Consider the following 24,072-nt stretch of genomic DNA (forward strand, 5'->3'; position numbering starts at 1 on the left):
GGATTCCTAGGCCACACCCTCACTGCTGCCAAGCATGACACTGGGGGGTCAACTCTTCCACTCCTCAAAGGGTCAAAGGACTGGTAGACTACCACCCCTTCTAGGGAGGGCAGCTCCATTTCCCAGAGAGGGTTGGGAGCCCCTCCCCAGCCCATGAAGACTCTGCTGAGGGTCCCCAGCCCCAAAGCACATCAGGGGCTCAGAACCCAGGGTAATGATCTTGGTGTCAAGTAAGCTGATTTCCTTGGGAATAAATACTGGGGCCACCTCTTTGACCTTGCCTGAATATTGAGAACCACCATGCCCTATCTGTAACAGCGGTGGGTATTGATGGCATCATCTAGCATCCTAGCATGACACCCCTCTACTCTACCTTTCAGGGCTCACAGTTTTCCCGTTGGTTTTTAGTAATTTCACACTGCTCCATGCCCTTTTTGGACTGCCATATTCTCTCCAGATTCAAGGCTACGCTTACAACTTTCCCTCTGTGACTCTCTTCCTCACCCATAATGTCCCTGACTTGCTCCTAGATATACATCCTTCATTCCCCCCTTCAGAAGTAAACCCTGCCATGCGGGATATCAGGACTTCCATTATAGCCACTCCCCTCAAACTGGTATTGGTCTCTCTTCCTGGCCTACCTCACCTTCCCTCCACCCTCACACCTATTGCTCTTAAGCATCTTAGGGGCCATAAGCCCATTATTACCAGGCTTCTCACCTCAGGACTCACCACCTTTCTGTGCAACACCCCATCCTTCCTGTTATCACACTGATGGCTCCTTTTGCCTTGTTCAGGACCTGCACCTTCTCTATGAAGCTATCTTTCCCATCGACCGAATCATGCCCAATCCCAACACCCTTTTATCCACCATCTCCCACAAGCCAAACACTTTTCCAACCTAGACCTTAAAGATGCTTCCTTCACTGTTCCCCTACACCCACAATGTCAGGACCTTTTTGCCTTCATCTGGACAGATCCGGACATGTCATTCACAGCAGCTCACCTATATAATCCTCGCTCAAGGCTTTTGGGACAGTCCACAGTTCTTTGGCCAGCCTTTTGTTTCTGATTCACTCCACCTTGCCCTGTCCCCAACTTTTCTCCTCCAGTACGTGGATGATCTTCTCTGTAGCCTTTCTTTCCAACACTCCAGCACTGTTTGTCTCCTTAACTTCCTGGCTGACCATGGCTATTCTGTTTCTCCAAAAAAGCCCCAGATCTCTTTACAGTCAGCTACCTTCCTGGGGGTGTGTGTGTCTCACTCCAACCACCTGTTCTATCAGGACAGACCACAAAGCCCTCCTTTCTACCCTCCCTACCCCAACATCTAAATTGGAGCTTCTTTCCTTCTTAGAGCTGGCAGATTACCTTTGCGTGTGGATTTCCAACTTTTCTCTTCTTGCCAGGTCCCTCTAAGAAGCGTGTAGCTGTGACCTTTCTGAACCCTTAGACTGCACAAAACCTATTTCAACCCCCTCCCACATCCTCATAAAGGAACTTCCCTTAGGCCTGGCCCTTGCTCTGCCTAACCTGTCATTATCCTTTATTCTCTGTGTGATTCAGTCATGAGGCTTTTTTTGTTCGAGTTCTGTTTTGGGGTTCCTTAGCCCCAGTATCATATCTGTCCAACTGGATATGTCCACGGACCCAAAGTATGCCTTCCACATTTTCCGTTCTTGTGCAGTCATCTAGCAGGAACAAGGATTTCTGACCACACAAGGGGGTTCCATTAAAAATGGATTCCTCACTAAGTTTCTCCTGAAGGCAGCCCAACTCCCCTCCCAGGCTCCTTTGTAAAGGACACCAGGCCTTCACAGATCACATTACCAAGGGGAGTAATTTTGCAGACCAGATGGCTAAACTAGCAGCCCAGTCCATACCCACACCTGCATCCCTCCCAGCTCCTCAGCTTCTTGCTTTTCCAACTCTTCTTTCTTCATACTCTCCTCAGGAACATTGTGATCTCACTACCCAGGGGGCAACTATGACAAAGGGCTGCTTCATTCTTAATGGGTTATATGTCCTCCCTGACTCCCAGGCCCATTTCTTACTGACATTCACACCTCTTCCCACATGGCCTTTAAACCCCTGCTTTACACATGTCACACAGTTTACACTTATCCCCTTGTCCCAGCTACTGTGATCTATTGTCCATGCCTGTCTCCTTTGTAAAAATGCTCCAGTCAAGGGGGACTTCATGTTCACCCCTTCCTACCCATCAAGCCCAAAGCCATGTGCCAGGTAAAGACTGGCAAGCTGATTTCACACATATGAATCTACACACAAAAAGTCAAATACCTGCGCACAAAGAAAATACCTTCTCAGGATGGATTGAGGTATTGCCCCCCACAACAGAGGATGCTTCCAATGTTGCCTCTATTTTATCCTCGGAAATCATTTTCCATTTTGGTGTTCATACTTCTCTCCAATCTGATAACGGGGGCTGGTTTTCCTTCTAGGCTCACCCAACTCACAGCTGAGGCCTTCCACATAAAATGGAACTTTCACATCTCCAGTGCCCTCAGTCTTCTGGCAAGGTTGAGAAGGCCAGCCACATCATTAAAACTCATCTTATTAAACTCTTGTCTCTTGCCCTTTGCCCTCACTTGCATTAGGGCAGCACTCCTCTGGCCTTAGCCCATTTGAGCCAATGTACAGCTTCCTCTTTTTTTTTTTTTTTGAGCGTCTGGTCGTGGGGCCTGAACTCTGGGCCTGGGCGCTGTCCCTCAGCTCTTCAGCTCAAGGCTAGCGCTCTACAACTTTGAGCCACAGCACCACTTCCGGCTTTTCTTTTTTGCATATGTGGTGCTGAGGAATCGAACTCCGGGCCTCAGGCATGCAAGGCAAGCGCTCTTCCACTGAGCCACCTTCCCAGCCCTAGCTTCCTCTTTTTATTCCTTTCTTCTGCCTGGCCATCAGACTTTTCACCTCTAACCTCATAATCCCTACCTTTCTGCTCTTTAGATAACTCCTCCAGGAACAAGCAGACTCCTTCTCACCCCAACCTGTTCTGACCAGTCCAAATGACCTTAAGGTTCACCCAGGCAAAAGGGTCCTCCTCAAAACTCACTCTCCCAAGTCCCTACAATCAAAATGGACTGGTCCCTACATGGTCACCCTAATTACCCCACCACTGTAAACCTTCCAGAAAAGTTCCCTTGGTACCATCCCTCTCTAGTCAAGCCCTTCTATGAACTACCACTCCCTTTTCTGACCCATACCACTCCCTCTCTCTCTTCTCCTACACTTCCACCACACTGTCCCCAACCTAGCTTAAAATTTCACACTCCTCTTTAACTCTACCTTTTATTCTGGAGTCACCTAGTGACTCCAATCTCATCCCATTTTCTCCCACAGGCCCACTGCCAGCAACCTTGGTGGATAAACAATAGCCCACCAGCCATGTCAATTGCCACCCTTTTTTGGCCTTGTTCTCTCTTCTTCCCTCCCTCTCAAGGGAGTAGCAGGCAATCCTCTCCTTCAGTCCACAGGCCTGAAAAGATCCCTCAACTTCACTTTATCTTAAAACCACAACATTTCTCATATGCAGATGGAGGCTGGATTTGTTGGTTTCACTCCTCATCTGCTTACTCTGCCCTCCCTATTCCCCTCAATGGCTTTCTTACCCGGCACATCTGCCTAGCCTATTCCAAGATTAAAGGCTCCTCCTTCTTTGTTCAATGTAATGCATACCTCCAATACTACACTCCTCCCAACTCTGCCCTCCCTATTCCCCTCAATGGCTTTCTTACCCAGCACATCTGCCTAGCCTATTCCAAGATTAAAGGCTCCTCCTTCTTTGTTCAATCTAATGCATACCTCCAATACTACACTCCTCCCAGGGAAGTGCAGGTTACCTTGCACTATTCCTACTTTGACTCCTTCCATCACTTGCACCTTAATTCTACTCCCACCTTTGGACCCATCACCGGTAATACGCCTTTATTTACCCCAGCAGCCCTCTGCTTCTCCTCACTTCCTACCCCTCTCTCTACCCTGGTAGGAATCTTGCTGCCAGACACCTGTAACTGCACCATTTCTATCCATTACCACCATCATCAAAATATCCAAGTAGATCAAACTGTGTTCCCGGAGGCCAAGGGCAAGGTTTTACAAACCGGCTACTTCCTAGGACCCCCTCCAGTTCCCCCTGACAAGATTAATGCCTCTGGCCTAAACTGTTCCTGGCTGGTGGACAGATCCTACCTTCCTTCTTTTCCCTAGGCAAAGTAACACTATGTCCTGCTGGCAAAGTCTCCAATCTTCTTTTGCCTCCAACTCAACTGCCCTTCTCCCAGGCATTGCTCTGTTGTCCTCATTCCCTGTGTGCAGGGCTCAGCCTGAATGTCAAGGTGTCTATCCTTTGCTCCATTTGTTCTCTTTTCACATGTCCTCATGATTGCCTGGAGATGGCTCCTTTTTCCTTTGTGGCTCAAACTCCTACTTTTACTAGCCTACCAACTGGATCTGTGCCTGTGCCCTTATATATCTTTCACTGTTTTGTCTTTTCGGCCCCTGCAGATGCCTCATTTCAGGTCCCATCCATTCTCTCTCTCACTCCAACCCCTCCAGCAGGGATGTCCAGCTGGTGCCCCTTCTAGCTGCCTTGGGGATAAAAGTAGTACTGGATTGGGCTCAGGAGTCTCGTTACATTTCTTACTGATTACAAGACCCTCTCCATTGAGCCCGGAGACTCTTCAGGAAATTGCACAACAATGTACTGAGGTACAAGACCAATTGGGTTCTCTAGCAGGTATGGTTCTCCAGAACCTCTACCTGCAGAAAAAGGTGGGTGTGTATCTGGCCCTTGGGAACAATGCTGCTTTTATCATAACAAGTCTGGCCTGGTGAGGGATGGGACCAAGAGACTACTAGACCAAGCCCCAAAACTTGATTAATTATAATCACAGTCCCTGTCCTGCTCCATGTGGGAGTCTCTCCTCCTGTGGTTCCCACCACTTATGGGACCCCTACCATGCCTCATCCTGGTTCTTCCTTTTGGATCCTGTCTATACAAGTGTGTCAGCTGTTAGTGAAATAGCTCCCTTCCCATAGCTAGTACACTCCTTTCCCTCTCCACAGCTTAGCATGCTCCCTTCCTAGGCAACACTAGGCCCATTTTGTAAAGGCAGTAAATATTCAGCCTCCAACCTCCTTCACCTTGGGGTGGCACTCCTCTGGGGGCAGCTACCACCATATAAGTAAACAAGATCCCCTTAGAGTGACCTTCAGGTCTGGGCAGTTGCAGGACCCTTTATCTACTATTTGGACAGCAGCCATAAATCCTAGTCTGCCATGATGAAGCCCCTGGCCCACATGTCCATATCAGGGTCTCTGCCTCCTAGACCCTACTAGCCCCTCCTAAACTTCCTAGGTTATATAGGTCACCCCAGACAATAGCTAGTGCTTCTTCTCACTTCTCTCTGTGAGAAGTGGTCTTGCCAGTCCTTTCTTGTCAATACACCTTTTTTCTTCTCTGTGCCTAGATGTCTGTGTGGTGTTTTGGCAAAGTCCAAATAATCTAACAGTAGCAATTTCTTAAAGTTCACCGAACTCTCCATGGCAGGATACCGGGTCCTGAAAAAGGAGAGCCTCAGGACACCGCCACATTCCCCCACGTTTAAACCCTAATGGCCCCAAACAACAGGAAACAGCTAGACAATGTCTTGTCCACCCTCTGCCTCTTACTTTTAAACCTATGCATAAAAAGCATAGGAATCAGGGGTGGGGGTGGGGAGGGAGGATGGGGAGGGATGGGAATGGGAAACAAAGGAGGGGCTACAATGCTTGATAAGAAACGTACTCATTATCTTGCCCATGTAATTGTAACCCCTCTGTACAGTATTTTCACAATAAAAATATAAAAAATAAAAAAATAGCATAGGAATCTAAGGACTTGGAGTTAGCTTGCCCATCCTGGCAAGTCCTCACCCTGCATCCCTTCCTGTTTACAAAAACCTGCTAAGTGTCTATTTCCTGGATGCTATACCACTTTCCCGGTGGGACACAAGAATCCCTGCCCCAGTTGCATCAGGCCCCCTACACCTCTTCTCCTACACCTCTTTTCCGAATTTAACTCTTCCCTCAATTTCCATAGCCCACGTAATGTGACCCATGACAGTCCCCTGAATTTCACTTAAATTTTGTCCATACCTGTCCAGCTCTACTGCCTCCATTCCCACTTGCAGCATTCCATTTCTGCTTGGAGCAGGCGGGCAGATCTGATGCCCAATAAAGCCTTGAGTCTGTATAAGTTGCTGGGCTCTCATTTCTTAGAAAATGCCACCGTTCAGGGCTGGGAAGGTGGCTCAGTGGTAGAGTGCTTGTCTTGCATGCCTGAGGCCCTGGGTTCTATTCCTCAGCACCACATAAGCAGAAAAAAGCTGGAAGTGGCGCTGTGGCTCAAGTGGTAGAGCGCTAGTCTTGAGATGAAGAGCTGAGGGACAGCGCCCAGGCCCAGAGTTCAGGCCCCATGACCGGACCAAAAAAGAAAAGAAAAGAAAAGAAAAGAAAAGAAAATGCCACCGTTCAAACTAGACATCAATGACCACTGCGCTGTTTCTATCTGGTCCGATGCGCAGGGATGTGTGCACTGCGCAGAACCGGAAGTTCGGGCGTGTTCACTACCCAAGCAGAGCTGACAAGCCCAGGCCTCCACGGCCCACTGCACTCACCCTTCAGAGGAGTCTTCCTTGGGTCTTCCTGTGTGGTCCTCCCCCTTCAGGCCGGGCTCCCCGGGTCTCCTTGTCTGTGTCCTCCACACTGAGAGGAGAGCCCGGGCGGCGGCGGTGACCAAGGCGGCAGCTGAGTCTCAGCAGCCACCGGAGTCCAACATGGTGTCTAGGCCGCACACACTGGGTGACCTGGCGATTGCGGCCGCGGTGGCCAATTCCTGCCGCGTTTCCTGAGCATCAGGCCCCGGAGGCTCCCATGAGTCTCCAGGCCAGCAGAGCACAACGCCAGACCGGAAAGCCAACCTGGCCTGTCAGTCCTGCCCGGAAGCCCCGCCCCCCGCTCCTCGAGGGCCTCAGGCCGTTGGCGCCTTTGGAGGGACGCACACATCCCCACGGCAGAAAGGAACCGGGCTTTCATTACCTCCGAAACAGACAGGGCCGCTCTCTGCACAGTAGAGAAGCCCAACCCACACACCTTCAGCTACAGAATGAAACTCCACAGGCTCAGAGATTCTGCTCATTGAAAGGAAGTAGGAAGCGGTGTTGAGACAATGTCTTGGGGTGGGAGCGCCATGAATGTATTGAACAACAGATGTGGTAAAATGGCGCCTGTGTCTGTCTGTCACATACGAAGGGGACTGAAGTGATTTTACACGCGCTGCCCATGTGAGCGTGTGAACTTGCTTATAGACTGAACTGTATAGATCTAAAACCCACCGGGACGGGAGACATTAGTCACTCACCACAGTGAAACCAAAGGAGGCGACTCTTCCAAGGACCACAAAGGCTAAATGCCTCTATCTTCTGATCAGATAACAGAATATCTATGAAAATGAAAAAAAGAAGGAATGGTTTCAGTTAACTCATTTTGGTGGTGTTGTGCAGGTGCTAGGCAGTGAGGTCAGGGCATGAATGTCATTCCTGACCTTTCTTGTTCTAGGCCAGCTCTCTACCACTTGAGTCACAGCTCCACATCCACCTTTTTGGTAGTTCATTGGAGATAAGAATCTCATGGACTTACTTGCCCAGGCTGGCTTTGAACCTGGATCCTCAGAGCTAAGCCTCCTGAGTAACTAGGCTTACAGGATGAGTCCCAGTGCCCCGCCTTATCTTTATCATTTTTGAGTCAGCCTAAATTGATTGGGTATGAGTATGTCATTATGATATTACCCTAGGTATGAAAGGGACTAAGGAAGATCCTATTCACAGCAGTTAATAGTAAGAGAAATGTCTGTCTTTGGTCTGATGTGGGGAAATAAAAATATCAGCTTTTCTTTTTGGCAGTACTAGAATTTGAACTCATGGCTGCATATTTGCCTATTCATACACAGGTGACTTATATTTACTAATGAGGCAAAAATTGTACAGTTTTCATCATTGTAGCATTTTTAATTGTTTTTCGTTAAAGTCTTGAAATATACATAGCTGATTTATAGGAATTACATATTTTTCATCTCCTTTAAGAAACAATGTACCTCTTTTCCCAGAGCAATTAAATGTTAGCTATGATAATCCTAATTAGTAAAGAAAACCTGACCTTATCACCTATGACCATCAGTAATGGTACTTCAATAAAACTACTGACATTCTTTGGCCACTTGGGATATTGCGGAATTTGAGGGAACCGTATTTAGGTTCTGGATGGTAAGTGAATGATGAGACCACAGAACAGCTCCAGAGGCCCCCTCTAAATGGCCCTTGCAGAAAGTCTGTTTAGCTCCTACTTCAGGTTCTATATCACCAGAAGCAAAGAGATGGGTAGCTATTAAAGCAGCTGCTTTAAATAATATGGACACCTCCATGGAAGTTCTCCATGTTCTCCATGGAGAACACAACAAATTTGCTTGATCTTCCATACCACAGAAGCCATAAGTAATAAAGATAAAACACTACTTAAAAGGTGACAAAAAAGCACAAGATCAATGATTGTCTTGTGTTGTGAGAATGCAATCTGTATCTTAATAGGACAAGAAAAGTTGCTGACATGCACATAGAATGTAATATTAGGACTGCTAAGTTAAACTTTTTATAGGAAAATCTATTTCTGTAATCCTTTCTATTAGTCTTGGAAACTCTAGGAGTCTCTTCACCAGTTATTGTTCCACTTGCTGAACCCATTGATCTTGTGCTGTTGAGATGAAAGTTGTTCGATGTGTTAATTGAAATATCCACATTTTGGTGTGCTTCTTCTGGGCTTGCTATGAAGTTTCTGGCAGTGTGACGGCAATCATCTTCCTACAACAACCTGAAGGTAAACTGATAGTCCATCAAAAGGCTGCAGTAACTTGTTTCTCTAAGTCGATTGTCAACATAATGATTTTAGAATCCTATAATTGGCATAGATAAACTTTTATTCCTCTGGATGTACGGAAACATTCTACTGTGTGCACGTGAGATATAATTGTATGGTCACTACATGTACAAGCTGTACATTTTCCACCATCGGTTGGACCTCCTTAATAACCTAGCATGTAATCTTGACATTTTTTTCCTGTAGGGAGAAATTTTACACTGTTCAAACACACTATTATTGATACAAGTACTATGTCCATTCACTGGCCAGCTGGACACTAGATAAGGGACCACTCATAGTTCTTTTCTTCTGGGCAAAGATTGGTGTCAAGAATTTTCTCATTGTGGGCTAGGAAGGTGGCTCAGTGGTAGAGCACTTGCCTTGCATGCACGAGGCCCTGGGTTCGATTCCTCAGCACTACATAAGCAGAAAAAAAAAGCCAGAAGTGGCACTGTGGCTCAAGTGGTAGAGCGCTAGCTTTGAGCTGAAGAGCTGAGGGACAGCGCCCAGGCCCAGAGTTCAGGCCCCATGACCAGACTCCAAAAAAAAAAAAAGAATTTTCTCATTGTGCATTCAACAAGCCTCATTAGTCATCACCAAGACCATTCAATGCAGTGTCTTCTAACTGCATCACCAGGATCAATGCACAGGCCACATATGGACTGTTCTAAACAATGTCCACAGATTCTTAATTTAGAACAATTTTGAGGAGAGTGGGTGACAGTTTTTGCCACTCCAGCCATTGCCCAGATTACATAGGTATTAGAGCCAACACATCAGTGTGTACTGCTGTTCCACATATACTATTGTACAAGCTGCTTGTATAGTTGGAACATAATGTTGTAGAGACTGTGGATCTTGACATGGCCTTACATTTTGGTTTGTATTAATGACAGGCCTTTCACAGACGTAGATGTAGAAGGATTTGCTCTTAAGCCTGCCTCAGCAGCCCTTTCTAAAAAAACAGAATCATTTAGTCCTCCGGGAAGGCACTCTATTATTGCATTTGTTATGGGGGCTGTATCTTCCCGTACCCAGTGGGATATATTGATCTAGCCCAGGCCAACCCAAGGTGATACTTTCCGTTGTGTATATTTCTGTTGTTTATCCACCTCCTAGCAAGGTGTTAATGAAGAAAGATTCCCACTGAGATTATAGCAACAAAGATGAGCTGGCCAAGCCTGGCATTGCTCTCGTCACTGAACCCACTGGCAATTCAAGTTTAGTGAGTGGATTTACAGCTTGTAAGTTGGTTACAAATCTCCTCATAGGACATTTGGTCTCTTTTCTCATAGGCACATTGCAGTTACCATTTGCTGAAATGCGTTTCCTGTCATCCCAGCATTGGCTCCCTTTTGTATTGGCAGCACAGCTGGCACTCTCTGCTTATCTATTATATCTATCATCAGAAGCAGCTGTGTTATAGAGCATTTGGCTCTACGAATATTATTCCCAGATTCCCAAGATTCACTGTGAGTATTATTATCCCAAAAATCTTTTATACATACAACATTTCTACCAAGTTCTTCATCTCTGAAAGCTTTGCAATTTCGAGGCTTGTATACAAGGATATCATCAGGTTACACTAGAAAAATCCACCAAATGTATATATGGACCCATTAGTGGCTATGGTAGAGTGTCCAAATCTGTTAAGGTCTCTGAAGATTTAATTACAGTAACGTTTTCCTTCATCACAAGCTATGGCATAGGCCAGGGAATGGGCAGAAAAACATATTCAAGTGTCATTATGGATATTTCCTCTAAAGATAAGCATAGATCCATTGAGAAGAACAGTTAATGAAAGTATCTGGAAAACACACTTTCTTCTTTTAAATACTTTTTTATTGTGAAAATACTGTACAGAGGGGTTACAATTACATGAGCAAGGTAATGAGTACATTTCTTACCAAGCATTGTTGCCTCCTCCTTTGTTTTTCCACCACCATCCCTGCCCAGCCCTTCCATCTCCACAACTACACTACCTGCCTCTCCCCCCCTTGCCAAAGTTGTAAAGTTCATTTTTCTTTTTTCTTTTCTTTTTTTTTTTTTGGGGGGGGGGTCCGGTCGTGGGGCCTGAACTCTGGGCCTAGGCACTATCCCTCAGCTCTTCAGCTCAAGGCTAGTGCTCTACACTTGAGCCACAGCGCCACTTCTGGCTTTTTTCTTTTTGCTTATGTGGTGCTGAGGAATCGAACCCAGGGCCTCAGGCATGCAAGGCAAGCACTCTACCACTGAGCCACCTTCCCAGCCCCTGTAAAGTTCATTTTTCAACATAGACTTTGTACATTTCATTGTTGCAATGGGTCCACTTGTATCCCTATTTAAACAATTTGTTTTTTTTCCCTTCCCCTCCCCAAATTATAGCAACAATTATATTAAGTGAAGTAAGCCAGGCCCAAAGAAACATAGGTCCCATGGTTTCCCTTATTTACAATAACTAGTATATGTCTGAGACATTTGGAAAAGGTCAGGTAAGATGATGTTAGGTGAAATGAACCCCAATATAAGGACACAAGTGGTTTTTTCTTCCTTGCTATTGTTTCTAACATATTTATAAGGTGATTGTTTTGTTGCTTTGCATGTCCCTCCCCCATGGTATAACTCCTGTTTTCACACTTTCTTTCAAAATAGTCTGAGTCTTAGTGGTAACTCCATACATATCAAGATCATCTGTCAATCCATCCCCATGACCTGGTAATGCTTTATAGCCCCCATGAATATAAATGGACTTTGGTATTTCATCCTACATACTCGTGTGGCTGCATCATATTTGGACAAAGCTAGGTGTTGGTTGACATATGATATTCCTGCCTGCTGCTTGTAAACACATACATTGCAGAATATCCAGGTATTTTGACCATTACATCTCTCCCATCCAGCTCCATAATATGTACTGAATGTCTCTCCTTAGCATACTGCCGACCATGTCCAAGAACCGTAGGCGTTGTGCCCCAAGACTAACTTACATATGTTAAAAGCCCATAATTCATCTGTGATATTGCCATCATTTGTTTCAATTCTGCATCCACACATTAAAGATGTTTCCCTACAAGGCCAGAGAGTGTTCTTGTCTCTAGATAGAACCCCTTCTAGAGCTCTGATATTACATATGCTGCTTTCTAAATTGCAATTCAAGTCCATTTGAAAAGAGCCATAGTTAAGAGTATATCAACCGATTACCCACATAAATTTCCCATGCAAAATTGCTTTATGTGAAGCATGAGCTACAGAAGGGCTGAACAAACGTTTAACATTTGGCAAAATCCAGTGAGACTCAGTGGAAGGGACATTCAAAAAGGAATGGGGACATTGCCAAGGATCATTGCAGACACACACTTTTCTCAGGTTAGATCACAATGGACATGATCTGGGCTGCTGCCAGTTGAATATTACATGCTTCACTCTTCCAGTATGGATCACACTCCTAATATACTTGACTTTTAACAAAGGTCCCAGTGGTACACTTCACATTACCAGAGCAATTGCTGGGGCAAGAAGTGATTGAAGGAAACCCATGGAAACCAGTTAGGTTATAGGCACCAACAGTTTAACAATGCACAGCCAGATGCTGTAAGAACTTCTGGAACAGTTTCATTTCTCCTTGTTTCAGGGACAATCAGTCCACTCAGCACAGCTATTAAAGGTGCATATGTTGACTCTCCACCATATGATCCAAGCTGCATTCTGTAGCAAAATGATTAAGTCTTAACAGTGTATTTGGATAGCCTTCAATCAGTCATGTACTTTTAGTTTTATAGTGATTGTTAAAAATGTAGAGGGTTCTGTGAACTTGAACCTGCCCTGGCAGTGCTGGCACTTGTCCCCCACCCAGCATGGGTGGCAGAGGCAGGTACAGTTGACACAATGGCTGGGAAATCAGGTGCCTGTCTTCTCCCAAGGCATGGCCTGGGACACTTGCGCATAGTGTGCCCAGTAGAGGAAGCCATAGCACAGTAACGAACTGTTCCACACAGTAACCGGGAGGAAGCACCACCTCACAAGGCCAAGCAGGCATGAGACCTTGCTGGGCCCTTTGCTCCAGAGGGCATCTGGCAAGGCAGGGAGCTGATGGGTAGGGCTGCATTCTATTTTTGATCCTCACAGCGCATGAGCAGATCAGAAGGTAACTGCATGCAGGGGCAGGACTAGGGCTGTTGGGATAAAGGACTGAAAACACTGTTTACACAGCAAGAAAAATACATGCTCATTGTGGTGGTACACACTCATAGTCCCAGCAACTCAAGAGGCTTGAGAATCAAGACTAGGTTCTCTCATAGCTTTACAATGAGGAGAGCAGTGAATGTTGATCATTTAAATTTTATAAGATGGGTTATTAGTGCAGGTCAAGTTAGAAAAAGATCTAGTCAGTCAAAGCCAAAAATTGGGTCCTGTTAACCCATTAAAATTGATCTTTTAGCCTTGTCAAGAGATACCTGGTATTCTACATATGATATTGGGAGTTGACCCATTGGAACTTGGATAGTGAGTATCCTTGGATATCTTTAATCAGGCAAGCCCAGAGATACCTCTCTAATTTAGAATAGGAGCAGTTGCCTTCCTGGCCACTTACAAATATTGTCTAATGGTTGCTAGAGGACATGATTATGTATGTATGATCATGTATATATGATCATGCATATAGGTCATATATGTTTCCCCAGCTTAGAAAGAATAATTATAGTAGATAACAGCTGCTGATTTCAATCTTTAACTCTCATTTCCTGCAATTGGAGTAAAAAATAATTTCCTTGATTAAAAAAATATGTCAATTTCATTCTACTAAAATAAATCCATGCTAAAACTCTTTATTGGTGACACTCTGCTATTTGTAGGATACCCTGAATTTTTTTTCATGCCTGGAATTCAGAGACCTGTAATTCAGGTAGGATTTGGAAACTGAGGGAACCAATCATCCATTTTCTCATGATAGAAAATAGCCGCAGACTGGGGTTGAACCTCACCAGCTATAGAAACATTTGTTAAGAGACAATGTGAAAGACCATTTGCTGCTAGTCATTGACAATCATGTTGGGCTCCAGGAAAAATAGAATTCACCATGAAGAATCTTGGTGGACAAAAAACAAACTGACCCTCAGATGGACAACACCTTCTTCTCACCATCTTCAGTAGAATAGCCAAAAGGTACAGATGACCTGAGAGCTTCTAGAGTCAAAGATTGAGCGACTGTTCAATCAGGCCACAGTTATGGCTTGGGACTGCTATGACTAACTATGTATGTCTTTTTTTTCCTACCCCTAGTTCTCTATATTTAACCTGTGGTCACACCTATGACCCTGAGGATGGCTGAAAATGGACTTAAGTGCTATAATTCCAGTGGTTATAATTCATCTTTCCTGTCTTTCACCATGTCTTAATTATTTGCCATATGAGGACCTGTGGCTTGGTCTAATGTGAAACTCCTGGATTCGGAGTGTGCAGTCCAAACAGCCAGTAGCAGCCTTGGTGAGTCATGCAGGAGAGATTTTTGTCACTCGCAATGAGTTACCCCTAGGTAAAGAGGTAAAACGAATTGGTTTCCTTAAGCTGTAGAATAATTCTTACTCCAGTGACTTTTCCTTGTCTTTCTTACTTGGGCAAGTATTGGCTGCTTTTTTGCCCCATTCAGTGAAGCAGAGAAATGAGTAGAGTTAGAGACCCTTTGCAACCCTGTTAAGTCCTCTGCAGTTGTGCACCATTGGATCTTGCTTTCTTCTCACTTCAACGTGCTTTCCTACTTGAGAAAAGTTGAAATCCTGTGTGTGTGCCTTGTTTTTGAGCTCTTTCTATTTGAACTTAAGCCATTTCTTTCTATATTGGGAAGGTCAAAACAATGCAGGAACAATAAAAAATTTGTCCTTGTGAGAGAAAAAATTAAGGACGCAAGGTTTGAAAATGAGGTTATTTGGGAGAAAGCTTTTGAAAATTAAGAATCAAACCACTGCTGGGAATCAGTGGCTCATGCCTGTAATTCTAGCTACTAGGAGGCTGAGATCTGAGGACCTTGGTTTGAAGCCAGTCCAGCAGGAGAGTCTGTGAGAGTCTTATCCCCAAATTACAGAAACATCCAGAAGTGGTGCTGTGGCTGAAGTCGTAGAGTGCTAGCCTTGAGTACAAAGCCCAGGGACAGTGCCCAGGTCCAGAGTTCTAGCCCCAGGAGAAACAAAAAGCAAAACAAAACAAAACCACAAAAATAAGAATCAAATCACTGCCTGTATCTTACCCCCTAGGCAATATTATACCTGAGTAACTGACTAAAAAGAAAAAAAATGGCAAAGGATAATCTATGTAGAAGTGGACTCTGGATTAATGGAATTTGTTTTTGTGTTATTTTATATATGTCTATCAGTGTGTTCTACCATGATTAGCTTAATGGAGGCCAAAATTATATGGGGACAGCCACAGTCTTTAGATGTGGGCCCTTTCTTCAGTCACTAAGATAAAAATTACTCCAAATCAAAAAGTACATCATTGGGCAAAACTCAGCCTGTTTTGGATTTCCTAAAAACAACTGAACAATGTAATTGAGATTATTTGCACTTTCTTAGCTGAGGTTCACATATAAGTGAAAACTCTGTGTGTGTGTTTGTGTGTGCGTGTGTGTGAGCGCACGTGTGTGTGTGTGTGTGTGTGTGTGTGTGTGTGTGTGTGTGTGTGTGTGTGTGTGCATGTGCGCTAGTTCTGGAACTTGAACGCAGGGCATAGAAGATATCCTTGGAACCCCGGGGCATGGGAGAAGTTCCTGGACTTTTTTTTCCCCCTCAAGGCTAGAATTTGATTTCTTCAGCTGCAGCTTGCCTTTGGCTTTTTGATAGTTGGTTGCAGATAAATTTATGAGACTCTGTGCTGGCTCAGATTTTGGCCTCAGTAGGTAGGGTTATAGATATGAGTCACTGGCACCTGGATACAATGATTCTTAACTGTAAAATTATTGCTGATGAAGTAAATGTTTTTTCTTTTGTTCTTTCTTCCATCTGTGCTAGATTATTAGAGTTTGCCAGAGAACCATGGAGACATCCAGGTACAGAGAAGAAAGAAAGGTTTATTGCTGGGAAGGGGGCCAGCAAGACCTCTCCTCATAAGGGAGAAGTGACGAAGCACCGGCTATTGTCTGAGGTGACCTGTATAACCTAGAAGGTTTAGGAGTGGCTAGAATGGAGGCAGAGACCCTAGTAAGAAAGTGTGGGCCAGGAGCTTTATCATGGTAGACTAGGATTTATGGTTGCTATCCAAGTAGTAAGGGTCCTACAGCTGCCCAGACCTGAAGGTCACTCTAAGGGGATCTTGTTGCCTTATATGGTGGTAGCTGCCCCAGAGAAGTGTCATCCCAAGGTAGAGGGGATTGGAGGCTGATTATTTACTGCCTTTACTAAGTGGGCCTACTGTTGTTTAGGAAGGGAGCATGCTCAGCTGTGGAGAAGGGAAGGAGTAGATTAAGTTATGGGAAGGGAGCTCGTTTTGCTAACAATCTGCCACTTGTGAGAATACTAGTTTTCCGCTGCCAGGAGGCAATGGCTTATGCTTGTAATCCTAGCTACTCAGGAGACTGAGATCTGAGCATCTCAGTTCAAACCCAGCCCTGGTAGAAAATCCAAGACACTCTTACCTGCAATTAATCAGGAAAAAGTTGGAATTAGAGGCAAGGTTCAAATGGTAGAGCACCAGACCTTACCAAAAAGGCCTAGGAAGGTAAAGGCTGGAGTACCTGCACAAAAAAGAAATAATTATTGGTTTTCCTAAGTTCTTACCTCAACCAGGCCTAACTAAAGACAACAATTCAGCAATTAACTCTCAAAGGCTCCACTAAATCAAAAAAATTACAGGGGCTAAGTCCTTTTAAACAAACTCAACAGGCTGCTGTGACTGTCTAATTGAGGGTTTACAAAGGTCTAAAACAAATAATCCTGATCAGTTTCATTCTGTTGTAATTTGCATCAAACTCTCTCAAGAGGCTATTAACCAATTTACATAGATAACTTTTGGTGTGATGAAGCAACAGGAAAGACCAGAGTTGTCCAAACAAAAAGACATTGTAAGTCACAAAACATGTTCTACATATAACTTTCAGTTTTCTTATAGCTTAAATCAGGAAATGGAAAAGATAACAGGAAAAGTAAATTTTCATATTTTATTTTAAAAACACATGAAGCAGTACATTTCAGTGAAAAATATTGAGATATATGATATTCTATAGATGTTCTATAATGATATTTTTATTATTATTTTTATTGCAAAACTGTTGTATAGAGGGGCTACAGTTACATGAGTAAGGTAAAGAGTACAATTCATAGTGAGCATTGTTACCTCCTTTATTATTTTCCCCCTACCATCACTTCCCTCCCCACCTTCCCAACTCTTCCTGCCCCCCAACCCCGACATTGTAAAGTTCATTTTCAATATAGTGTCCTGTACATCTCATCATCACAATGGGTCAGCCTGCATCCTCATTTAAACATTCTGCAATATCCCTTCCCCTCCCCAAATTACAAAAATATATATACAAGGTGCAGAACACCAGTATCAAAGCCAGTGAAAATGGGTGATACCATGGAGGAAGAACATACACTATTAACAAAAGAATCACATAGTGTATTGTAAGTACATTAAAAGCACTAGAAAGAAAAAAAAAAACCTCTTGTGTCCCTGTCTTGGGGTACATTTTGCTTAACATTATCTCATATGGTCGTATGTACATAGCCTTTGACCTACTCTGCTTGTGCCACTGTAAATAAGGGAAACTATGGGACCTATGTTTCTTTGGGCCTGGCTTACTTAATATGATTTTTTCCAAGTCTTTCCATTTCTTTTTTTTTTTTTTTTTGGTCGGTCGTGGGGCCTGAACTCTGGGCCTGAGCACTGTCCCTCAGCTCTTCAGCTCAAGAAAAAAGCCGGAAGTACTGCTGTGGCTCAAGTGGTAGAGCACTTGCCTTGAGCTAAAGAGCTCAGGGACAGTGCCCAAGCCCAGAGTTCAAGCCCCACGACTGACCAAAAATAAAAGAAACTAAGATATTACCATATTAATAAATTACTCTATAAAATATTTACTGTCACCATTATCAAATAGTAATATGAAGTGACGGTGTTGCTGCTCACCTTCCTTTGTAAAGGAACTTCTCCTTGCACAAACTTTTGCCTGGGTCCCTTCCCTGAAACCCATAGACTCTTAGATGTCCCTAGATACCAGTTACCTCCCAGCAGCCTCTGCTCTGTCTGGCTTACAGTTACCCCCTTTTTTCCTATCAACCCATTATACTTCAGTTCTCATGCCCAAAAGTATCTTTTGGAGAATAGTAGCCCCAGTCTTTAGATGGTGATGATTTCAAATACATCATCTGCTTGTGGCTTATAGAAGAAAGGGAGGCAGGACTCTTCGCCCCCGTCTGTGGGCTCTTGCTGGGGCTGGATGGCAGGCAGCAGCGTCACAGGAGGCTCTGCAGTGGGGCTCTCCAGGGGCTCAGGCGCCCCAGCCTCTTCAAGGACAGGCTTCAAGTATTCTTGAAGATGCACATCTTCACAGCCTTGCTGCTCCTCCCTGACCTCCGTCTTCAGGGGGACTGAGAGGTCTGAGGGGGCCTCGGCAGCAGGGGCCTGGGCGGCTGCCAGCATCCTGTCCTGGCACTCTGTGCTCTCCCTTGTAAGGCGCAGCAGCAGCTCCTTCAGCTCCTTCCTCTTCCTCCTCTTCTTCTGGGAAAGCTGGCTCAACACTCGTCTTTCTCCTGACACAGCTTCTCCAGGACTTCTAGCTGTTCTTTGTAGAACACAATGATCTCTTCGATGGCACTCACTTGTGACAGCTGGCTGCAGTGATGGTGGAGGTCGTCCACGTGACTCTGGGGGTGCCCCTTGCTGGCCAGATCTTCGGGGAAGCAGATGTGCAGCTGCTTCTTGGGCGCCTGTGTGTCCTGCTTCCTCTTGCCGAACAGCCTGTGGATGCAGCGCTGGGGGAAGGTGGCCTGGCTCTCCAGCTTTCTCTGGCACTGGGCTGCCAGCTGACTCAGGCACCCGCAGCGGGCCTGCTGCTCCTGCAGCTGCCGGCTCATCCTCGCCTTCCTGCCTTCTGCGATGGACAGTGCGTCCATGTAAAAATCCCACATGCTCTGCGGGTTGTCTACGTCTTCTGGGACAGTCACATCATGGGGAGTCGCCTCCTCACCCTTGTCGTCTTCTTGGCTCAGGCCTTCATCTTCCCTGGGGAAAGCCAGGGCGCTCAGCTGGGCCCGCAGCTGCGCATTCTCCTGTCTTGTTGCTTCCAGACACTTCAGTTTCCTGTAACTTCTCCCTTTCCATCTGGGCCAGCAACTTGCTCTGCACCTGCTCCTGCTTCAGCTGCTCCATCAGATGGCTCTGCTTCAGCAGGTGCTGCTGCAGGGCCTCCTTCTCTGACATCAGCTGCTGGTTAGTGGCCCTGTGCTGTTTGTAGGTGGCGCTCAGCTCCTGCACCTGGGCCAGGTACTTGTCATGCAGCTCCTGCACACCCTCAGTTGCTTGGTGCTTGAACTCAGCCAAGTCTTTTCCTTCTCCTAACTTCTCTTCAAGCTAATCCAGCTTCTGCTGCATTGTCTTCTGCTGTTCTGCGTGCAGGATGCTGGTGAGCTCCTCCTTCTCAACACTCAGCCTCTGCAAGGCATCCTGCAGCTTGGCCAGCTCTTCTTTCAGTTCTCGGTTGTGCACCAGTGTGCATCTCAATATCTAGTATTTCTTCTCCATCTTCTCGAGGATCTTGTGCCAGTCCTCGGCATGCTATTTCCATTCCTCAACCTTCTTCTGCAATATCCGCATCCACTCCAATATCCACAGGTTCTGGATACTGAGGCTCTGGTTCTCCTCCACCTGGGGTGCAGTTGCTCCTCCAGGGTCTTGAGCTCCTTCTGCAACTGCAGGGTGTGGGCCTGCAGCTGCTGCTCAGCCTGAGCTGGCCCTGCAGTTGGCTGTGGGGGCTGCAGCTCTGACAGCTGCTCTCTCAGCTCCACCAGCTTGCTCTCCAGCTCCAGCACCTGCCTCACCCCTTGCTCTTTCTCCTCTCTCAGCTGGGTCTCCTGTTCTAAGATCTTCTAGGACCTTCTAGGACCTTCTCTTTCCCCATGGAGCTCTCTACCCTCAGGTCCTCTGCAAAGGTGTCTCTTTCCACCTTTAATGTTGATACCAACCCTTTCATATGGTTGTCTTTCCAACTCTGCCTGCTCCACTAGTGCCTCTTGGAACATGTGGATTTGGATGTTCATGTCGCCTTCTTTATCAGGAGGACTTCCAGCCTCTCCTGCAGCTCGGTGTTCTCATCCTCTATGTCTTCATAGCTTCTGGCCTTTTCCTGGAGCTGCAGCTTCACGCAATTCAGGGCTTTCATGAGCTCTATGTTGTTCTGCTAGGTCTCATTCTGCATGGTGGAGACTGCAGACAATGTTGTTTCTAGCTCTGTCATATGCTGGTGTACAGCCTGCAGGCAGTTGGTAAGACCTTCCTGCTCCAGCGCTCTTTCATTGGCCACCTGCTGCATCTGCAGCAGGGAAGGCTATAAATCTAATTTTTCAGAAATCAACAGCTGTATCAATAGGGACAGCTTGTGCGGCTCCAGCTCTGCTTTCAGGGCTTCGTGCACACAGGCCATCTTCTCATTCTCTTTCCACTGTTATGCTGTAGCTCTTTCATTTCCTGCTTCAGTTGTTGGATCTCAATGCAGAGCTGCTGGTTTTGTATTGTGCTGGAGTCCAGGGCAAGCACCAGGTGTTGGTTGTGTCTTCTCCAGGTCCTTGGTGTTATTGGGACCTGTGACACTCTTGACCCTGGCTGCTTTGACAGTGCCCAGGGAATGGGGGGGGGGCTCAGGGTTTGTATGGTCTTGGGCTACACCCTCGAGTAAAGGAATCCCCAGCAGTATTTGTCTTGGGGTTACCTCCCTCTTTAATTTTCTTCTTGTTCTTGTAATATGCAGGCTTAGCAGGACCATTCTTCTGCTGGTATTCTTGCAGTTGTTCTTTCCTGCAGCTAATTTTTTTTGTCTTTTATGCTCAGATATCCCAGCACCGGGATGTCGAAGGGGGAGGGCACATTCCCAGGCTCTCTAAAATCAACTCTATTCTTACAATCACCACTAGCTGTCTACCTCCAACCGCCTAAATCACCTTGATTCGCTCACTCACCACTCACCACTTCTACCTCTCTCAACTGCTGTAGTGGTGTGAACCTATAGAGGGGAATCCCAGTGCTACGTGGCAAGATGGGGTGTGGGCATGGCCTAAACCCATGTATTCCTTTGGTTAGAGAGAAACAAGGAAAATTTGGAGGTGTTGCCAGAATCTTGTGATCCAGGCAGAATGGGTGGAGGCCCAATGACAGCTTGTCCTGCTGCCCTTCCCTTATGTATCTCTGCCCAATATGGGTCAGTGAGGGAGCAGCTCTTGTTGGGTGCCTGCACAGATACATCTGTTCATATCAGGAGATCTCTACCACACAATTGTAATTACTCAGTGATTCCAAGAGTTAGTTGTTTGGCCAATGCTCTAGACCTTCTTGTGTTTGAGATTCTCATGATCAGGTTTGGTGGATCAGACTCCAGAATTCAGGTGGTGAATGAGAAACTGGCAGCAGGAACATTTTTCACTGTATAGTCTCAACTTTGCCCCATATTTTCAGGTCTTAGAAATGCCTCCAGTCAATGCCATGCAGTCCTTCAGACTGCCCTACTTCTACCACTCCCCCCTCCTTCCAGGTGCTTGTGTGTATCTGCCTACTTCTTGGTGCAATAACCAGTGGGGCTGAAGCTCGCCCCTTGCTGTCCTCATCGCCTCAAGGCTCAGCCCGCTGGAGGGGTCAGGGCATCAAGGCTGATGTCACCAACTCACGGGGTGGGTTGTCAAGAGGTATCAAGAAGTGGTTGGACAGTGGGTGATTTGTGGGAGGTGCAGGAATGACAGTTGAAAGTGTTAGAGCTGTTCGAGTGGGGGAGGGACACCACCTATTGAAATAACCCATGGAGCCCCAATAATCAGTGGGGCCCAAGAGTCAGTGTGGCCCCATGGCCTGGCCTGCTGGAGGGGGCAGGGCATCAAGAGGTGAGCCTCACCCCTCCACAGACCTGGCCACTGACAGAGCAGGGCTTTGAGAGGCTGACGTCACTACCACACAGGGCAAGCTGCAAAAAGGGGCAGGGCATGCTGCCGAAGGAGTAGGGCATGCTGCCAAAGGAGTAGGGCATGCTGCCAAAGGAGTAGGGCATGCTGCTGGAAGGAGTAGGGCATGCTGCCGAAGGAGTAGGGCATGCTGCTGGAAGGAGTAGGGCATGCTGCCGAAGGAGTAGGGCATGCTGCTGGAAGGGGTGGGGTGCGCTACTGGAGGGGTGAGGCATCAAGCCCTACAGGGCAAGCTGTCAGGAAGTGATTAGTCAGTGGGCAGCTTGGGGGAGAAGCATGAATGGCAGTTGGAAAACTGTTATGGGAAAACCATTAGTGAAAGAACCTATAGGGAAAAACAGTTACTACAGAGTTAGTGTGGAGTTAGGGGAGGAGTAGGAGTGGAGGGAGAGGCAGCAGGAGGGGAAAGCCTGCTGGAGCAGAACAGAACAGACCTGTGGAGGACAGGGCAAGCCTTGAGAGGCCACTTGGGGCTTCTGGAGGAAACCACTTGGGGCCTCCACCGGAGGTCACTGGGGCCTCCTTGAAGGGCCATTTGGGACCTTCCTCTAGAGAGGCCTGTGGAGAGGCGCCATCTGGAGCAGAGCAGGGCAGGCCTGTGGAGAGTGGAGAGGCCTGCAGAGGAGGAGGAAGGGAAGACAGGGAAAAGCCTTCCCCTTTGGAGGTTTGGAGCTTTGGAGCATTGGAGGTCAGAGTTTGCACGTTTGCACAGCGACTAATTGGTGGTTTGCAGACCAACTAATAAAAGTGGGGGGGGGCTCAGGACTGCCTATTGGAGGCTTGGAGGTTTGGTGGTTGAGGCTGCTCTTGGTTCTAGGTATCTATCCCAGGACAAGGTAGTCTCAAGTCCCCTTTCTGGTGTAAATAGTGTAAATAAACTTCTTTTGTTCACCTCTTGCTGTGCCTCAATGGATTGTCTTGCTCTCTGGAGATGATAGTTTTGGAGGCTCCAGTGAGATAATCCATTTGGATGGCAGCAGGCCCTGGCCCCAGGGAAACCCCCTGGTAGGTGAGTGTCTCAGCCCTCAGGGGTGAGAACCTCCCTTGAATGTTTGCTTCCCGAGGACCAATGTGGACAAGAGTCATTTGGGAACCCTTTAAGGGTGAGTCTGGGCAAGTCTGTCAGGCTGGTTTTAGGACCTCCTTGAGAAGCCATCTGGGGCCTCCTCAAGAGGCCATCTGGGACTTCCTCCAGAGGTCATCTGGGGCTTCCTTGAGAAGCCATCTGGGGCCTTCTTGAGAGGCCATTTGGGAGTTCTTCTGGAGGTCATTTGGGGCTTTTCAGAGGCTATCTGTGACTTCCTCGAGGATCATCTGAGGCCTCCTTGACAGGCCATCGTGACCTCCTTGAGGGGTCATCTGGGACCTCCTGCAGAGGTCATCTGGGGCTTCCTTGAGAGGCCATCTGGCCCTTGAGAGGTCATCTGGGGTGTCCTCAAGAGGCCATCTGGGAACTCCTCTGGAGCTCATCTGGGGCTTCCTTGAAAAGCCATCTGGGACATCCTTGGGAGGTCATTTGGGTCTCCTTGCAGAGGCCATTTGGGACTTCTTCTGGAGGTCATTGGGGACTTCTTCACGAGGCCATCTGAGACCTCCTAGAGAGGTCATCTGGGAGATGTGGGACATGTAGGTTAAGTGTCTGTTGTTATTTGTTTGTGTGTGTTTGCTGATAATTCTATCCGTGTCTTGTATACACCTCTGCTTAATCTTTTCTTCTAGGATAGAACAATGTGCTAAAGTTCTCGTAAGTGAAACTGTAACTGAAAAATCTTCTCCCCCAGTGTTACAGGATCTCCAGAGGAAGACACACTGGCGTGCTCTCCCCCCTATTCTGTGTCATCAGCACCTCAAATATTAAGTCCCTGTAATACTAGAAGTGGTTCCTTGTACCCGCCTGAGGTGGTACAAGGTGGTACAGTCCCCTTATTACCCTTGAGACAGACACATGGGGAGATGGTGGGCAAACCCCGTTTCTAGT

General features: G+C 46.5%; 1 pseudogene; it reads right to left on the reverse strand.

Annotated features, from left to right (window-relative positions):
- Nucleotides 1–8,254: 8,254 nt before the first annotated feature.
- Nucleotides 8,255–11,738, reverse strand: LOC138836058 (attractin-like protein 1; annotated as a pseudogene).
- Nucleotides 11,739–24,072: the final 12,334 nt, after the last annotated feature.

This window comes from Dipodomys merriami, unplaced genomic scaffold (genome assembly GCF_024711535.1).
Source record: "Dipodomys merriami isolate MVZ:Mamm:240054 unplaced genomic scaffold, mDipMer1.0.p SCAF_10, whole genome shotgun sequence".
Taxonomy (NCBI): Eukaryota; Metazoa; Chordata; class Mammalia; order Rodentia; family Heteromyidae; genus Dipodomys; species Dipodomys merriami.